The following is a 20,295-nucleotide window of genomic DNA, read 5'->3' as shown; positions in this document are numbered from 1 at the left end:
CTCCAAGCATGACATCCCGGTGCATTTCAGACCCAGCAACACGCTCAGACAAAAACTGGTTCACCCGAAAGACAAAACGCCAAAACACAGACTTAACAATGTGGTGTATGCTGTACATTGCAGCGAGAAATGCCCAGACCTCTACATTGGAGAGACCAAACAGCCACTTCACAAGCGCATGGCACAACACAGAAGAGCCACCTCCACAGGACAAGACTCAGCAGTCCATCTGCATCTTAAGGATAAAGGACACTCTTTCGAGGATGCCAATGTTCACATTTTGGACAGAGAGGACAGATGGTTTGAAAGAGGAGTGAAAGAAGCCATCTATGTCCACTGTGAGCGACCATCTTTGAACAGAGGCGGGGGTTTACGACACCAACTCTCTGCCATCTATAATCCAGTTTTGAGATCCCTTCCCAGACGCCTTAACGCCCACTCACATCCTGGGCCATCTGACCTCAGGAATTCGCATGATAAGGTGGGGCCAGGTTTCACAATGAACACACCCGAAACTCTGGCTGATTGGGACCCACACCCAGTTTCACACCTTGGCTCAGGCGATTAGAGGATCATCAGGGGGTCCTTTTGTCCCTCTGTGGGGGGATACTCCCACTAGGTTTATATCTGGGACTCTCCACCATTTGACCTTAGAACTGAAGAAGCTTCTCGGATGAGAGGTGAAACGTCTTCAAGTAACTTAAAGAAGTCCAGACGCTTTTCTTTGCAAGCTCCTTTGACTACGATGACCTGGATGACTGAGAACCTTCACAGACATACTGTGTAAACCTCAAATATCTGCTCAGTTTATCAAGACACCACATTTTCAAAAGCGCTCCGATGTTTTCAGATTCGTCTGTTACCCACCAGCTCGATACCTAGCCCGGGTTCAAGGCTCACTAGAGCCGGTGAGAACACCGGACTCCCGGCAAACCCACCGCCGTCTTTCGCTACTCAGGTTAAAGATGATATATAAGTCACTTAAATAACTTAAAAATATTATTGTTTGGCTTTTTTCAGTATTTTATTTGTTCCTGAGTAAATCGGTTTGGCTGAGATTAAAGTTATAGTTTTGAATAAACATCAAGCAGACAACTGATGATCAGAAGTGTGAGATCAGAATACTTTATTGATCTCTAGGGGAAATTATTTTGCTCGAGAATATACTCCGGTGTGCTGTTATATTTTAGATAGCAAGGAGCAGATGGCTGAGTTTATTAAACTTCACCGAAACAATCTGCAAATTTCATTAAAATTTAATAAACTATCATCGTGTCTTTATTTTTAGTTAGCGCATACCTTGAACACTTAAAGTGTGGAGGAGTGTGGGGAGTGTGTGGAGAGGGTCCACACTTTCCGGTTCCTTGGTGTCCTCATCTCTGCTGACATCTCCTGGACAGGAAACATCTCAGCGGTCATCAAGAAGGCCCAACAGCGGCTGCACTTCCTGAGAGTCCTCAGGAAGTACAAGCTGAACTCCAACCTGCTGCTGACCTTCTACCGCTCGTCCATTGAGAGCCTGCTAACCTACTGCATCACGGTATGGTACGGCAGCTGCACCAAAGCAGATAGAGTGAGGCTTCAGAGTGTGGTCAAGACAGCACAAAAGATCATCGGCTGCCCTCTCCCCTCCCTGATGGACATTTATTCCTCCCGCTGCCTCACCAGAGCAGCAAACATTATCAAGGACAGCTCCCACCCTGGCTTCAACATGTTCAGCCTGCTTCCCTCAGGGAAGTGCTACAGGTGCATCAACACAAAAACCCACAGACTAAAAAACAGTTTCTTCCCCAAAGCGATAACCACCCTGAACTCACACATGCACAGATAACACAGCCCCCCCACTTCCCACTTCCTCTATGGACCACCACTGTGCAATACCAATTCTATGTGCAACAACTCAACTGTATATACATAACACTATTTATACCAATTCTATGTGCAATAACTCAACTGTATATACATAACTCTATTTATACCAATTCCATGTGCAATAACTCAACTGTATATACATAACACTATTTATTACATATTACTTACAGCTTGTATATTGTACATTTTATATATATATATGTTTTTCCCTATGTTAATACTGTCCATATGTACATAGCGCTGCAGAACTGTACCCCCCCCCCCCCCCAGCATGTTTACACTGAGTAGGAGATGCTCTGTATCTCATTGTACAACTGTATAGTGACAATAAAGGCATTCTATTCTATTCTATTCTATTCTAAAGCTGTAAGCTAATGATAGTTATATAAGAGCAGATGCACGCTAGTGCAATAAGCTGTATGTTGTACGTCCAATGGATGCATGATCTAATTAGTCGACTAGTCGCAAAAATAATCGGTGACTAGTCGACTATCAAAATAATCGTTTGTGGCAGCCCTAATGCAGACCACAGTGGCTGAACAGGGACCAGATAGCTTGCAACAAAGGGCTCAATATGCCATACTGCCAAAGTGTCCCCGACAGAATCGGAGAAGGATGAAGTTAAATGCCTTCTCTGAGTCCCTAAAACACATGTAGAGCGGTTGGGCTAACTCCAATGCACTACGCAAAACACAGTGCACTTAAAAACTTTTATGGTCATGGCAACACAGGAAGTTTGTGTTATTGCATATAGCCAAACTCTTATCGAGCCCTGGACATTTTTATTGTCCCCTACAGGACAAGGCCACAGTGAAAGAAAACTTACAATTGGGGCTCAAGTGCCATTGACAACAATAATAACTATAATTGATGGTGAAGTGCCCAAGATGGAGTTTATGGATAAATCCGTAGGTAACGTTGTTGTTTGCAGACATTTCTTCGTGTTTGCATTGTCATGTTTTATATTAGGAAATGACACAAACAGGGATGTCGGATGAACTGATTGAAATGCTCAAAACATGTTTTACAACAGATTTCTGAGCTATGAAAATTCAAGTTGTTTGCAAAACAGAAAAGTTTTAATCTGCTTAAACTAATCTTTATGTCTCATTTGTGGCACATTCCAATCAAATGTGTCCTTTGTCACAGAAAATTGTGTGTAAATTAAAGACTACTTTAATCAAATATATTGGACATGCATAATTTGTAACATCATAATGACAGATTTGTCCTAGGCTAGGATAGTAAGTAGCTAAATTAGTAACTTGTGTCATCAGCAACTCTCCAACAAAAGCAAATGCACATTGTGATAGTTGGTCCACCAACACATAGAGGATGCTTTCTGACAAACACAAAACAGGGTTTAAGCAGATTGTATTAAAAAGAAAATATATGAGGAAAAATTTTTCTGTCATGTATAAATAGACAAAATGATGTCATGTGTTGGACTGGGACTGGTCAGCTCCCAACAACAGGCAATATATCCCATACTACTGAAGAGCTGATGATACAATTAGAAAACTGATCATTGTCCTGCTGCCCAGGGTGCAACGTGAAAATTTGGAGAAGTTATTGAAAATGCAAAATAAATAAATAAAGTTCAATTTTCATATGTGAATAAAAGGCCAAAGAAAATAAAATTTGTTGGCTACATTTAGCTACATTTTTCAAAATGTCAGTGTAGATGTGGACAAAACCTTAGCTGGGCAACGCCATCTGTTGATAGTTAAGTAAATTACTGTTGGTCAGATGAGTAATCATCTGTATTGATAATAATCTGTAATGTCTGTCAGCTGCCAGGGACCTCTACTTCAGCTGAAGATGAGAACGATGCCTCTCTGAAACTGCAACCACCAGCTTTTCATTTGGTTAAATGTTGCTCTGAGGGAAACTAGTTGTTAAGGAGATGTAACTAAAATAACTAAATGGCTCACAGTCTCTGGTCTAATTCATCCCAAAGGTGTTCTTTTGGGTTGAGGTCAAGACTCAGGCCAGTTAAGTTCTTCCACACCAAACTCACTCATCCAGGTCTTTATGGACCTTGCTTAATGCACTGGTGTGCAGTCATGTTGCACACCAGTGGGGCCATCCCCAACTGCACAAAGTTGGGAGCATGAAATTGTTCAAAATGTCTTGGTATGCTGAAGCTTTAAGAGTTCCTTTTACTGGACAAGTACTGTTGGTAACTCCTGGCAGCCATCAAACCCAGACTAGTTTATAGGATGTCAGGCAGAGAAGCATGATTCGTCCCTCCAAAGAACATGAGTCAGCTGCTCGGCCATGGAAATGCATTTCATGAAGCTCTCTGTCATTCCCAATCACTTCCACTTTGTTATAATACCACTAAAAGTTGATTGTGGAATATTTAGTATTAAGGAAATGTCATGACTGGACTTTGCACAGGTTGCATCCCATCATGCATCATACCACTGGAATTCACTGGAATGCTGGAATTCACTGAGCTCCTGAGAGAGACCTATTCTTTCATAATAGGTCATTTGGAATTTAACGGTTTAATTTTTACGTTTAAGTTCTGCCTCGTCTACTGGCAAACTATGGGTCTGAAAAATAGGGCCTACACATCAGTAACAAACTACATTTTACTAGTGGCCACTTGATCCTGCCTGTAAAAGTGAGTAAATCCCATGAGCTCCAACTTTATGGCATTAAAAAAGCATGTTTACAGCCTGGTGTAACAGATGGCTTTTCCTGCAAAAGATAGGTTCTCACTTCTCATAAACTCCATTTGCATTATTTTTTATGGCTCATCCAATTGTACTTTCAGATACAGAAAAATAAAAAAACATAAATAAAATCTACATAGACACTTTTATGTTCTTTCAGCATCCTGTTTTGTATGTTTTTTTCTGGTTTTTCTCATTCGTATGTTTGTCAGTGCAAACATTGAAGACCGAGATCATCAAATAATTTATCTGAACAGGTTTCATGTCTTGTGCTACATGGTGACAGATGAAATGTGTATTTGTAAACTGGTGAATACTCAGTGTTAGCAGAGACGCTTGATTGTGTTGCTGCCAGTTTTATAAGAGAAGTGTGTAAGGTACCATTTGCTTCTTATTTTATTTACCTAATGCATCCACTAGATGGTGCCAGGTGAGCTCTGTAACTTTGTTTTGAACAGTTCTCTATGTCTGTGTTTCCTACATCATACCTTACTTCAGCTGATCGGAGACAATGATGCGAAAAGAAGTTAAACTAACTTGAGACAACATCAGCAGGAAACCAATTTTTTATTCAGAAAGCATGGCCTAGATTTTAGACGTTTTTTTTTTTTTTAAAGTTTCCTGAAACCCTTTGATGCAAAAGTTGTTCCAAAGCCTGGATGCAGATCAGAACTCTTCACGTCTGTTAATCAAGTTGCAGCAATCTGGAATTTGTTCAGCTATCTGTGCTCCAAATCTGAGCAAAAGGAAAAAAAAATATTTGAAGAACAAAGTAGAAAATAAAGTATGTTTGATGTGTGCAGTTGCCCTTGATTTTCTTCAGCTTCGCTGTGCTGTCGGTAGATGGAGCCAGGTGACCTGTGAAAGTGCCTTCTGCAAAGACTGCCAGCCTTTGCAATGTGCTGCCAATACGTCGTCTGTTTATATATTTATAAAATCCAGGAATATGCCGTTAGGTAGTCAGTGCTCTCATGGAATATTAAAAGCACACTTTACACAGATTTACACAGAATTATATGGAAAATTCAAGAATGCTGTTTATCAGTCAAACTGTGGTTTGCTGTATCTTAACAAAAATACACAATTTTTCTTCAGGTGTTACAGCATTTATATGTAAATATCCCTCCAGTCACATAAACACTGTGACTGGAAAAAGCAATCAGATCTTCCCACTTCACACATCAGTCCACAGTAGACAAAACAGCAATAAGAGAAATGTAATTACACAAATTAAGATTAGATTTTTTAACCCTATTATCATAATTATTATTTTATTTAATTTAATTTATTTATTTATGCCCATTTTCTCTACATCCCTACTAAGCTGGCTGCTTTCAGCCAGTAATTGTGTTTGCATTTACCACGGAACAGCAGCAGATGGCGCCATCTTACCTCTAAATGCCTCCACAGTCGTATCTGTGGAACAGCTCTGTGTTGGCAGCAATCAGCTGCAGAATAGTGGCACTGATGAATCAACCAAAAAACGTGTGGATGTTGAATTATCTCATAATAAAATAAACCTGCGCCTCATTATGACAAACTTAGTCACAGGTGTCGTGAAAAGAACAAAAAATATGAATGTGTGACTTGTTCGCTGTGGGCTACTAGCATACAAAGGGTGAACATTGAAGAAAAAGGCTCAGCTCGGTTAAAATGTATGCTTTTACATAGCAGGCTTTGGGATGCTTTAAATATGACTGCTGAAGTGTTTCTCGAGGTTTATCACCTTTAAACAGTAATACTGCCCAGTACTGCAAAATATGATGTCATGGTTTGATGTGTGCATTTGCACTTGGTTTTATAGACTGTGTGTCATCAGTGGATGGAGCTTTGTGACCTTTGGTACTTAATTCTTGTACCTAAGTCAAAAGCATAAAACATATCAGATATGCTGCTTAACTTTACAGATGGACTAATTGTGAGCAGTTCAAACAGTTGCTATATATTTCTTCCTGACACAGATTGCATAAAAGAAATTCCTCCAAAAACTGTCTTTCGCCCTCTTGAAATTCAGTAGCACTTTCCTTTAACACCTTCCTATTTTAAATACTTTTTAATTATGCCCTCTCTGACGGAGACGCTGTGTATTACTCTAAGTGGGACAAGCCGAGGCTGCAGGGTCCAGGGGAAAGGATAATGATGCAGTGAAGCTCCTCGAGAAGTCCTTTGGTGTATGAAGCCCTTGTGTACCCATGTGAGTAGAGAGCAGAGAGTGTTGAGAGGGTAATTGGAACAAAGTCAAAGACAGAGATCATAATTTGTCCCTACTGATCCATTAATGAAAGGAAAAGGTTGTTTGGGACCAGGTGCAGATGCAGTTATCTACGTTTAGCATGTTTGATTTTACCCTTTTTAATTTATATTATATTTCCTTTTGTTTTCAGCCATCCTGCAGCTTCCCTGTTGGAGATTTGAGACGGGATACAGTTTCATCACTAGGAAAACACATACAGATCATAAGGTAATTCAGTTTGGTGGTGAAGCGTCATAAAGGGTTAACGGAAGCATTAAGAAAGATATTATTAAAAAAAATAGAAACTGAGCAATTTATAGTACTTTTTATAAACAATTCTAAACCTTTGAAAACCACAATTTTTAATAATAATCAAACAAAAACCAGCTTTCATTCTTTTGTCAATCCTCTGCTTTTTATTTTTATTATACTCTCATTTGAAACTGCACTTTCTTCTGATCTCCGGGCTTCCTGCAGTCTTCTGACGCAGAGCTTTCCCTGATTTTCTCCAGCTTTCTGTCTTCGACTCCTCTCAAATCAATCTGGGATTAAGCTTGATTACACGGATACCCCTCTGGGACGCTTTATTTCAATGAATTAGTCGAGTGAATGAACAGAACTGCAACAGAACGGTATTTTGTACCAGCCACATAAATTATGCATAGGCAGCAGATATCAGCTAGCCTTGATCATCTTTTTTTATGGTTTGAATTCATAGTGAGCGAAATTGTTAATTGCCAGCCTTGTCACATATAATCTGGAGTGCGTTTGATATACAGTCGGGATGCGGTCCATATATGTTGCTTATATATTCATGTAGTGATGGAGGTAGTGTGAGTGTAGGAGACCGAGATGAAATGTTTGTATGCTGCTTTAAGTTTTACAGTCTGTGATTATTGCCAGAATTATTGTAAACAAACATGAAACGTGCTTTATTTGTACATTTTGCATCTATCCGTTCTGTTAAACTACACAAGTTTCATGTAAATGCTCTAATTGAAGCTGTGATAACATTCATTATTGTGAACGAGCCCTAATTACTCCTACTTTAACAGGTAAGGACGGAACAAAAGAAATTCCACATTTTTTGCAATTATTAGAAATTATTTCACGCATAGATAAATTTCTACACTCTCCCCTTGTTATTATTGAATGCATATGAATGTTAAAATAAGAGTTTAGTGAGTCAGAAGCATAATTTTCCATGCAGCAGTTTTTATTGTGTCTTTCCCAAAAATGGATTAGGAACAGCTAGAGAATAGGATAAGGGTCCGACACTCACCTGTGTTTTTGTGGCAGCACTATGGGTCAAGTCAGATCTCTGGAAATCTGTAGCTGTTGTGAATAACTCTTTAAGTCTTTAAATCCTGATTCTAATATCCTAAAGATATTAGAAATTTAAGTTATTAACCAAACTCTATACATTCTACGTGGTTGGATGCTTGTTTTTCGAACATACGCTCGGTCACAGCCGTTTCCTTTTCACAAGCACGAGTAAAGATATGTGTTCACCCTACACTGGCTGTATTTACCAATTGATTAGCATGACATGCTCAGCCATGTCCTACATCGAGAGGCTGCAGTGTTAGATTAAATGCCGGCTAGATCCTCATCAGGGAAAAAAATCAATGGTTGTTGTTAAGGGCGAGTAGCGTCCGACGGGAAGGGTGGGGGATGGAGGATAGTAGAGTCACTTTACATGGTGTGTCCTGGGCTGTTTACACTGTGGCGCCTGCGTGTATTGACCTGGATAGGAAGCCTGGGTAAGGATTAGAAGGAGAATTTGTCACTGTGCTTCTCTGGCTTGGGCTTTCTTAGTAGTAATCGCCTCTCGACGGAGCCAAGACTCTCCTGTGTTTGCACAAATTTCCACACAAGTCATCTACTTCTTGTTTTATATTTATTTAGATTTAGGTTTCACATTATGTTAATGTTTTCCAGCCAGCCACATGCAGTCAAAATAAACTGCAAAGGATGATGATTTGCCAAGATGTGTTTGTTTGCGTGTGCACTGTAGTTCAACACGACAAAAAATGAGGAAGTTTTAGAAAAGGCCTTTAGAGAAAAACAAAGTAAAGGGAATAAGTCATATTATTCAAGATTTGGACATCATCTTACAGACAAATCTTGCAAAATCAAACACAATGAAATCTGATCTGTATGTGGGATAAATGTCAATGAATTAAACAATAAATCTGAAGAATAGATGTGCAAATAAGGACTGAGCTCTCACCTCTGTTAGACAGAGACTGAGTGGATCATAACCAAGGTCCAGCACGCCACACTCGAAGCACTGCACACAAGACAACGCAGCTAATGATGCCTTTTCCCACCGAGTCCACATTGGTTAAACAAACTCTCATATCTTTAAAAGGATAGAGACGACAATGACAAAAGCTGGATCGTTTCTGTTGAATCTGACTTAAACCTCACATAAAGAATTGTTCTCTGCAGCACCCTGGCATAGACTTTATGAGGCAAGCTAAGGAATGCAATCGACTGAAGTTGGAACGCACCCTTTGTTTTACCTCCTTAAAGAGAAGCTGAACTACTTACCCAGTCTGCTAGTCCATAGCCAGTGTCTCTGATCTCCATGCTGTTTCACAGAGGTATGCTCAAGACAGCTAGGCAACATCTCCTTCCCTCAGAAAAGTTCAGCTATCTCATCTCACTTCAACTTCAACTTTTTCTATGGACTGTATCTCAGGAAATCATAGGAGTACTCCTGAAGTATACCATAGTTCAACTATGCACCCCCAAAAGCAAAAACCTCATTTTCTTTTGCCATTTTTTTTTATGATATGACCTATAAAAAAGATATTGACCCTACAATAATAGAGAAAAACCCCAACAATCAGGCGACCCCCCTATGAGCAAGCACTTGGCAACAGTGGGAAGGCAAAACTCCCATTTCACAGGAAGAAACCTCCAGCAGGACCAGGTTTAGGGAAGGGTGGCCATCTGCCTCGACCGGTTGGGGGTGAGGGGAGGGTGGCAAGACAAAAGACACGCTGTAGAACAGAGCCAGAGACGAATTATAACTCCTGATTAAATGCAGAGTGGTGTAGTCTGTAGTTTGTGAAAGTTTAAGAGTTTGGTAGGTCTCGCTCTTAACAGTCTAGCATCAGTGCACAATGTTTAGGATCAATCAAAATAATGCCTCTGTCTAAAATAAAGCAGAGCTGACTGAAGAGGGAAATGTTTTTGTTATGCATAGTCATAATTTTCAAAAATACGTTAAAAATATTTTTCTTAAAATATGTATTTTCATGGACTGTAATACAAACTAATGACATATTTAACAGCTCAGCTATGCTCCCCAAAGCAAAAAGCTCCCTTCCTTTTGCCAGTCTTTAGATGTGACAACCAAAAATGCAGATCAATGTTTAAAAAAAAGAAGAAGCATGGACTGTCAACTACAAACTACACCAAAAAAGTCAAAGACCGTTACTGTGGGTAGCGCTTTAAGAAAAATAAACAAAAATGATATCCAGTATGTGCTGTAAAAGTAAAGCTAGAATATCACAAGTATTCTGCACCTTTCCTCAGTTCTTTGAGTGGTGCTTGATGGTGATTTCTTTAATTTATTTTTTTTCCTCAGTGCTTCTATATAATTATCTAATCTTTTATTTTTCTTTCTTTAATTTTTTGCTTTCTTTTGAGTAGAAATGGGATTAAGTTGTTTGCAGTAAATGTTCATGAAAGTGTTTCCATGACCACATGAAGAAGAGTACATACCATATCTTAGCCTGTTAGAAGCTGATCTGATCATCTGTGAAGTGCTTTTGGTTTCCCGCCTTAATGGCTCTAAGGTAGGTAAATGCCTTCTGAGCCCTGCCAGACCACAGTGACACCGTTGGCCTGGCATGTGTGAAGACAGACTCTGTCAGCTACAGTGTTTTGAAGAAACAAGTCATGTGCAGTAACTGTACAGTACTGGTCCTGCCTGTCATAATATTGTGTCATTTCAGCCAGTAGAGTCTGCTAGCTTGGAAGCACTAATTAGGTGCTAGCAAAATAAACAGAAAAAAAAATCCAACATTGTTTTGTAGACAATGCTTTACTGTACAGGACTGCAGCTAACCATTGTCTTTATTATCATTGTTATAATATTTTTTATTGTACATTTGTCTATAAATTTCTAATAAAGAAAGAGTGATGCTTTCAAATATCCAGTTTAGTCTAAGAACCACCTGAAACATTACTATCCTGTTCTATGTTTCATGCAAAAGCTTCGAATGCTCTGCCAACATTTGACATTTTTGTTTAAAAATGAATCTGTGCTTATATACGTGCCAGTTACTTGTTGTTAAACTAATAACTAAGTAAGTAGTGCCAGTTTTACAATTACTATGATCAGAGCTGTTCAGGAAGTTGGAGAACATATTTTAGAATGACAGCATTAACTTTAAAACAATAAAATAAAAAGTGCAGTTTTCACACAGAAATGTTTAGAGAATGAAGCATCCTGCTATTGCAGTCTGGGTAAAACAAAGATGAACGTACACTTGATGCAGGACCGCAGTTTGCTGTTCATGCTTGAAACATTGCTGTTTAACTGATTTAGGCAGAAAGTAAGCTTTTGAAAATAATACGGTTTTAGCTTTGTTTACTCCACCGATGGCAGCGCAATAAAAGATGTCTGAGATCAGCTGTAGCAGATTTTCTTAGGTGTCCTATAAAAAAAACAAAAGTACAGCTTGTTTCAGTTCAAAGCCATAATAATTTAAAAAAATCATTTGGTCCTTGGCAGGTTCTACTATTTTTAAATGTAACCTCAGATGAACAATAACACATTTTACACGTTTTACACTGTGTAATGATTTATTTAACAAAGACTTTGCCAAAATCGCATACAAGCTGTAAAAAACTAAAGCCCAGTATTCAGTAGCTTGTAGAACTACTGTTAGCACCAATAACTTGAAGTAATCATGTATTCTTACCCATATTGCTTCAGTTCACTGAGGTTTGCGGGCATTAGTTTATGCCCAGTTTTATACACCTTGATTCCTACTTTTTCAGCCATTCTGTTGCAGATTTGCTGCTGTGCTTTGGTTCCCGTGCATGAAACAATCTAAGTAAAGCTTCACCTGTTAGACCGATAGCCTCACATTTTACTGTACTAGAATACTTTGGTATACAGATGAGTTCATGGTTGATTCAATGATGCTAGGTGGAAAGATCCAAACTACAAAACAACCACAAATCATCTCCCCTTCACCACCGTGCTTGAGAGTGCTAATATGCTATTTAATTGTTGCTAAATCTGGCACTCTGCATTATGTCAAAACATCTTCGGTTTGGTCTCATCTGTCCGATGCTCAACAAGTGTTGCTAGGCTAGCTAGATTGCAAAGTCCTTCAGATGCAACTTTGAAATCCTGATCCATGCCGCCATGTTCTTTTAAGAAAGAAGGCACCTTCTTCTGTCAGCCCTTCCAAATAAGCTTTACTTGTTCAGTCTTTTCTTAATTATGCTCTCATGAACATTCAGTACAATAACCGATGCCTGTAGAACCTGAGATGTAGCTCTCGGGTTATTTTGCAGTTTTTCTGAGCATTGCACGGTCTGACCTTCAGGTGAATTTGCTGGAACGTCCACTCCTGAGAAGATTGGCAGCTGTCCTGTTCTCACTAGTCATTAATCTTTCTCAGGATGGAATGATGGACTTCAAATTGTTTGGAAACTGTCTCATAACTCTTACAACACTGATGAGCAGCAGAAATTGCTTTTCTAACATAATTGCTGATGTCCTTCCTCCTTGGCATTGAGTTGAAACACACCTGAACGCTCCAGACCAGCAAATGGCCAAAACTGCTGCTCTTATAGAGGTGCTCACACTTGTCGAAAATCAGTTAATCAAGTGATAAGATTGTATTTAGGTTTTTCTTCTTCTCTTCTGCACAGTGATTAAGTTTTTATGAAATAAATATTGACACAGTACAGTATCTCACCTGTTGTTATTCATCATTCACAGGTTCTAGTTACCAAATTTTAAGATATGGTGAAGAGTAGAAATTTTTATTATGTACTTATATGTAAATTTCATGTAGATTTTTTTTCTTGCCTTGACTGCGTTTGGACGTCAGGTGATGCAGCAGTGTTTTATCTTCTGTGAAAATATGTATCTTCTTATTGGCTGTCAAAACAAAAGTTTGAATGCACCTCAATCTTAATCTGAAGTCAGTGGTTTAAAATTATTTTATTAGTAGTAGTAGTAAGGAATCATAGATCATAAATCCAAAAGAAACTAAAAACATTTTTAGCTGTGCTTCTGGAAAAGAAAGTCAACAAAATGCTTTCACCTTAACTTAAATTGACATTTATTCTAAACTGTATGTGTGAGTTTTAAAACCCAGTGAGTTGTATACGTTTTTTATTGGTTAGAATTTCTCAATTATTGATGTATTGCGGCGAATTTCTTTTTTTTTTCTTTCTAATTCACAAATAATAGAAAATGACATGGGTGAATGCAGCAGAAACATTTCACCACACTGTTGTTTTTAGGGATTTTTTTGTTACCAAAAACCTGACTTACATTAATTATTTACCAACTACCTTTACTATAACTAGAATGATTTTATCCCATTTCATTGTGTTTTAGTCACTGCTGACAAAACAGTGGAAATATTGACTCCTTCCCACTGTGTATTTTGCTCTCTCTTAGCTGTACACACCTCACACTCTCTCGACTGCGTGACTCTCAGCTACTCAAGGACAAACAGGGAATGACTTCACTGTTTTGCTGGTGTATGTCTTGTGTTTCTGGGGCAACAAGGAGATTATTACTGCAGAAAGAGCTGTGGGTGCTGCTGGTGGTGCCAGATAATTATGCATAAACAAACGAATCTTCAGAAAAGGTGTGCTGCCAAGGCTCTCTGGCCATGTTAGAAGTGAACCAACAGGAAGAAGAAAAAAAATTTTCATATCGGTTACTGACTGGGAGCAGTTTCATATTATCGCATCATACATCCAAACGAATGAATTGGTTGCCTTTTGTATGTTTTCATTTACAAAGCTTTGTACATGGTCACATGCTTTTTCTTTTTTTTAAGCCAAAATGGCCTTATTCATTGAAATTTATTTTCTATATAATATTAAAACAATAATAATGACTGAAAAAAAACCAACACATGACGTGAAAGTCAAACAATTTTAAGGGTTACTTTTTTTTTTTTAATGTACTGTTCTCAGCATAATATCAGTTAATTGGTTGTAACATATGTAGATATAAAATTAGTTTAAAAAAAAATCAGTGTATTCTACTCCGTGACAAAGGGTAGCAGATGAGAAAATATGAGTGAATATGACGAGCGCTCTTCAGGGTTGACATTTTGGGCAAAAAAACAAATAATTAATTAAATAAATTCTTCACATTTCTCTGGCAATTATGGTTGTGCATGCTGTAAGGAGCATTTCAACCTGAGAGTGAGCTGATGATGCTGCTGAGCTGCTGTGAAGTGCTTGTTAACAAGTGATTTATGAGTCTGGCTTATTACTGTGAGATTTCATTGATTTGTGGAAAGTTCCTACCCCCCACTTATTGTGTGATTTGCACAGAAGAAGTCCAAAGGTTGGTCAGAACTGATTTACTTAATGTTTAATGAGATTTGTTATAAATCTTGCAGTCACATGTGCATATATAGACATGCTATATGGTCCAAGGGTTGGGATTATGTAGGGGTGCATCTACAAGAGCAGGAAGTGAAGACTTAAAATCATCGCTTCCTTCGAGGTAGCTTGCAGTTTGTACCCTCCAATTTCCCCTCACTGACTTCCTGCATTCTTTGTCCTAAAACAAACCCCTTCATCGTAGCATCCAGATAAAGCAAAAGGATAGCTGGAGAAGGACCTGCTGGGGTGTGGGATTGCTTATAGGGAAGCACCCGAGCGCTCGTCTGCTGGATTTGTTTGACTCGGGTAATTGAAAGTGTTTTAAACTATTATAGCAACTGGAGGGCTTGTTTAACTGTCGAGCTGCCAGTCAAGCGGGTGGGCCAAAAGCCCGTGCCCGTCAAGGCCTGTCAGTCAATGGAAACGAGAAGTGTCGGCTTAATGGATTTCTCCACACTGCTCTGTCTGCACGCCCAGCAGAGCTAGGAGAGAGGGAGGGGGGGGGAATCAATGCATTGTCATGTGTGAGTGTTTGAGGCATCAAACGACCAGGTGGATTGGAACTGTATTTGCCTTACGTCGATGTTGAGATGCAATACAGGCAGGAGGTGTTGGTTAGAGTGTGTGTAAATGCAGTGCCTCTATCACATACACCAGCCTCTGTGTGTGTGTGTGTGTGTGTGTGTGTGTGTGTGTGTGTGTGTGTGTGTGTGTGTGTGTGTGTGTGTGTGTGTGTGTGTGTGTGTGTGTGTGTTGCAGCTTCCTAAGAGGACCAGGCTTTCTGAGATAGACAGACGTTCTCTTCTTGTCTCCAGAGGCTTTTGCTGTGATTTGAGGTCTAAGAGGGGTCATATCACCCTCCAAACAAGTTTGCTTTTCATTTTATAGTCTCTCCACAGGTGAAGAAATGCTCTTTTGTGTCTGTTTTTGTTGCCTGTTTTTCTTTTGTATTGTGTGGGTATATATAATTGTTAGTCTCCAGTATATGAGAGATTACATATATGATATATGATATTGTGTCCATGTGGTTTGTAACCACATGGACACAAACTTTTGGGACAAAATTGACAATACTGTTGCGCTTTGTGTAATCATCAAGGAAATAGTTAAATGTTAAGGTGGGCAGGCCTATGTAAATGTGTTTAATGGATGGATGGATGGATGGATGGATGGATGGATGGATGGATGGATGGATGGATGGGTGGATATAATTTTTTTTCTCTAGAGAAAAAAAATTATGTAGCGATGTATGATGTCACTAAATATTGGTACTTTAAAGTATTAATAGAGGCCATTTCTGCCTGACACTACACTGAATGATTTTACTCATTAGCAGTGACATCAGGCATAAAGATCTCATATTTAACGACTCCATATTAGGAGAATATTACTCGTGTAATTCCCCAAACTTGCAGTCTAATCTAAACCGGTGTGTGAATGAGTGAAAAAGGATGACCTAGTGGACATCTTTCCTCTTCTGCAAAGCCTGCTGCAAAGCACTGACACCGACTAAAGTTTTGACACACCCACGCAGCTTGCCGCCTTATGAGCACATCAGATGTGCATTCATTTTATTATTTCTAGTCTTGGTCACAGCAAAAGGCTGCCATGGCACGTACCTTTGCTTCATCTCAGTACCACCTAGTGTAATTTATAGCCAGCGGATCCGACTCCAGCGCCATCATTTTTAAACGCCCCTTCTTTTATCTCTTCCAAATGATCATATTAACCACTGCCAAAGACTAACACAATGCAGGAGGAGATGTCTGTGTTGAGCTAAACCAGACTACCTTCTGAAAGGCATCAAATCATTTCACCATGTTGAGAGCGAAAAGTGGTAATTACTTGTAATTGGGGCTTCAAATTCTTCACTCGCTCGTCCCTCTTTTAGTAAATTGGATGATTTCCTTTTTTTTTTTTTCTGGAGGGATGATAGATACCTCAGAACCTTTTAGGGGTGGGGGTGGTGGGGTTGGGCAAATTGAAAACAGTTTTTCTTCCATTTGAAATGTGTTACTGCTCATGTTCTTTTTCTGCCGCACTGTCTTGCACTTCCTTTAAGGTCTAATCTGATTAAAAGAGAAACATTATTACTGTTGTGTTGTATTTTTTCTTGATTACAACTTCTCTCCCCGTCTCTCTCTTTTTCTGCTGTTTTAACCTCCAGATTTTTGCCAGTATGAAAGATTTTTCTTTGTTTTTTTTTTACTTGAAAATGTCATTACATATAAATTACCTTTTTATGGAGTATATACAGTAACAGTCGCAGTTGTACTGTGTGGTTATGTATAAAGTATTTCATTATATTTACGGTCTCAGCTCTAACGAGTGCAAAAGTGAGGGGAAATACCAATGGTGGGCTAATAAATCACTGCATTGCTGCAAAAAAGTAAAAAATAGAAATAAAAAACAGCACATAGTCAATTTCTTTAAGCATTCTCTTCTTTTCCATTAAGCATACAAAGAATTCAAGAATTCAGATTTGTTTTATTCCCCCTAAAAATCAAACATTTCCTATGAACAAATGTACCCAGCAGTGTTTATTTTGCTACAAAAATGACTTTATAATGACTTATTCTTCAGCATTTTTGTCCTCTGTGGGCTCTTTAAATGACTGAACAAATAATTGCTTTCAGTTGTCATTTGCAGACCATCTTGTAAGACATGATATAATCCTTAAAGTCACACAACATATAAATAAATAAATAAATCACAACATAAAAATAATGCAATCCCTACATCTTGATGGAAATATGTTTTATTGCTTTTAATGTCTTACAAAAAGACCGAAAACAATTAAAGATATATCTCAGAAATGTAGTGGATTGTCAACAGAAACACTTGCAGCACAGATAGTTTACAATACACAATGCAAGAAATGTACATAAACATTTAAAACATATGTGAACAAATGCTTTAGCACCTACATAAATCATCAAATTATTTAACATTAATTATTTAACAGGATTTTGAATAGAATTTTTTTTCTGGTGACCACACAAATTGATGTGTTGCTCATCTTCATATGTAAAAATAAATAAAATGGGAAAACAGGAAAAGAAAGGAATGTGTGGCAAAATGAAAGCCAGGAGGGACGAGAGCAAAAGATTCGACACAGCGCTGGAGGACTTTTCCTTCTTGTCTCACTAAATCAAGTAGTGGTGTCTCAGCAATATTTAAATTGTGCTGCATGGAGTTGTTGGAGCCGTTGTTACTAGATGTGGGTCCCTGTGTTTCACACACATACACATCGAAAGGACTTGTGAACAACTGACCTTGTGTAATGTTTTTAGATTAAAACGCTGAGGCCGAATAGAAGCAGACAGTGTTCTGCACTGGTGTGAGACTAATAATAAAGAACACAGAGGTTCTGAACTGAGTAATCCAATTTGACCTTGTCTATGAATTGACGGTCCAGTGAATAACATTCCTCTAAGTGAGGCTCTGGCAGAACTCATGACCCACTTTTAGGGTCTCAGCTCACCAGCTGAAAAACACTGCTCAATGACATTCAGATTGGCTGTGGAAAAAAAAAAAAACACTGAAGACGACAGAAGCTTTTTGTTTGAGTGTAACACTAATGCCTTTGAAGTTGAAATACTAACATATCAAATCAACACAAATCAACACCCTTTATGTTCTGCAGGCTGTTCACCCCATGGGTACAAAAACCCTAACTCTATTGGTGTGAATATTAACTCATTATGTCAGTGTTGCTTCACCAACTTTAAAGCGGCATATAATTTAGTTAAAATAAGTAATATTTACAATACCTAATTTTAACAAGCTGGCTCAGAAACAACCCAAGAAGGGTTGAGTTCATGACATGCTATGGCTTGGATGCTAATGCTTACCTAGCTTTATCTGGCTAACATTAGCAATGTTAGCTTGCCAGCTAGCTGGTGTACGAATGGATTTGCTTCTTTTGGGTAACATTTATTGTCAGTATAAAAGAGGGATGTAGCTTTGAGATCAGAAAAATGAAAACAATAAGTGACTAAAAAGCTAAATAGCTGTGGTTTCAAAAAGACTTTCAGTCTCCAGTTTTACAGTCACTGTTATGTTTTGTTTTTTACCAAGATGGCAACAGTGAAAACATTCACGTGGAGCCTTTGGAAATCTGTGGATAATATCACTGTACCTATGCTCACCTTCAATTTAATTCAGTTCAGTTTAATTATATAATGCCAAATCACAACAGTCACTACAAGTTGTATTATTATTGTAATAATACACAGAGAATCTACCAATCCGATGACCCCCAATAAAAATGCACTTTGTGACAGTGGGAAGAAAAACTCTCTTTTATACAACTGATGGTTAAATCAAAATGTAAATACAAAAATTTAAAAAAAGCATGGTTTCAACTTACTTACCTGTTTGCAGATATTAATAAGCCTGTTAAAAGGTCATAATCAGTTGATATCATGTCCAGAATATGCCCGGCAGGTGGGCACTTTTACCAGTTAGCAGGCTGTCATTGCCTTAATTTATCGCAGTTGGATGAACTAGCTGAATGGGTTGTGTGTTTCAGCTTTCAAAGAGCATTTAAGGAAGCAACCAAACTCCACATAACAAGGCTGGGATGGTGCTGGCACTGCACTGACATCACAGTTTACTTTAACAGCTATTTAGTGCTTGTGGTAAAAGGTGTGTGTTTTTTTTTTTTTAAAAATCTTCAAGAACGTATGTCTGTGAAGGTTCTCAGTCATCCAGGTCATCGTAGTCAAAGGAGCTTGCAAAGAAAAGCGTCTGGACTTCTTTAAGTTACTTGAAGACGTTTCACCTCTCATCCGAGAAGCTTCTTCAGTTCTAAGGTCAAATGGTGGAGAGTCCCAGATATAAACCTAGTGGGAGTATCCCCCCACAGAGGGACAAAAGGACCCCCTGATGATCCTCTAATCGCCTGAGCCAAGGTGTGAAACTGGGTGTGGGTCCCAATCAGCCAGAGTTTCGGGTGTGTTCATTGTGAAACCTGGCCCCACCTTATCATGCGAATTCCTGAGGTCAGATGGCCCAGGATGTGAGTGGGCGTTAAGGCGTCTAGGAAGGGATCTCAAAACTGGATTATAGATGGCAGAGAGTTGGTGTCGTAAACCCCCGCCTCTGTTCAAAGATGGTCGCTCACAGTGGACATAGATGGCTTCTTTCACTCCTCTTTCAAACACGTACCATCAAGAACGTACCATGTATTTGAGAACATTTATAGTGACACTAGAGGGCAGTGTTCCCTGCTGAGGTTGTTAAGAGATAGTGATGCCATTTTTTCATCTTAAAAGGAATTCCAGAGATTCTGAAGTAAACTTAATAAATCATAAAAGGGTGTAGCTACAGATGCTGGCTTTATAAGAAAGTGATTTATTGGAAAGTGCTTTCTTCTTAAATCTTAATTTTTTAACTTGCACTGTTACCAATATAAACTTTGGTTATTATTACCCAGTGTACTATAATTTACTATATATTTACCCGGTAAAAACAAAGGGTTACTCTTTAGATCTCTTTAGATGCTGAGATAATTTCAGGGGAAAGCAAAAACCCACTTGAAAAGAAATTGGATTTTCTCTGTATATCTGATAAACCTTACAGCTTTATGCATATAATTGCCTCTTACTCTCTATATGCCCCCCCCCCCCTCACACTGTATGACTATGTGAAGCTCATAGCAGAGGGCCCACTGTGTCCTGCCAGCAGTGGAAACATCAAAAGGGGCTATTTGGCAGAAGCTTGGGGGGCTAAGCACATAGGCTTGAAGGAGGAATAACACAGAGTGAGGTGTTATTATTACAAGGCTGATTTAGGACTATTATGGAGAAGCTCTTTGGGGGTTTCAGTGCTAACCACCATGATGCATGTACACACGATCGTGCATGTGAGCAGAATGTGTGTCATTTA

The sequence above is a fragment of the Perissodus microlepis genome, chromosome 22, assembly GCF_051167445.1.
Source record: "Perissodus microlepis isolate ML-2025 ecotype Zambia chromosome 22, ASM5116744v1, whole genome shotgun sequence".
Taxonomy (NCBI): Eukaryota; Metazoa; Chordata; class Actinopteri; order Cichliformes; family Cichlidae; genus Perissodus; species Perissodus microlepis.
The sequence above is the reverse complement of the archived record's forward strand: the minus strand, read 5'-3'. Positions refer to the sequence as shown.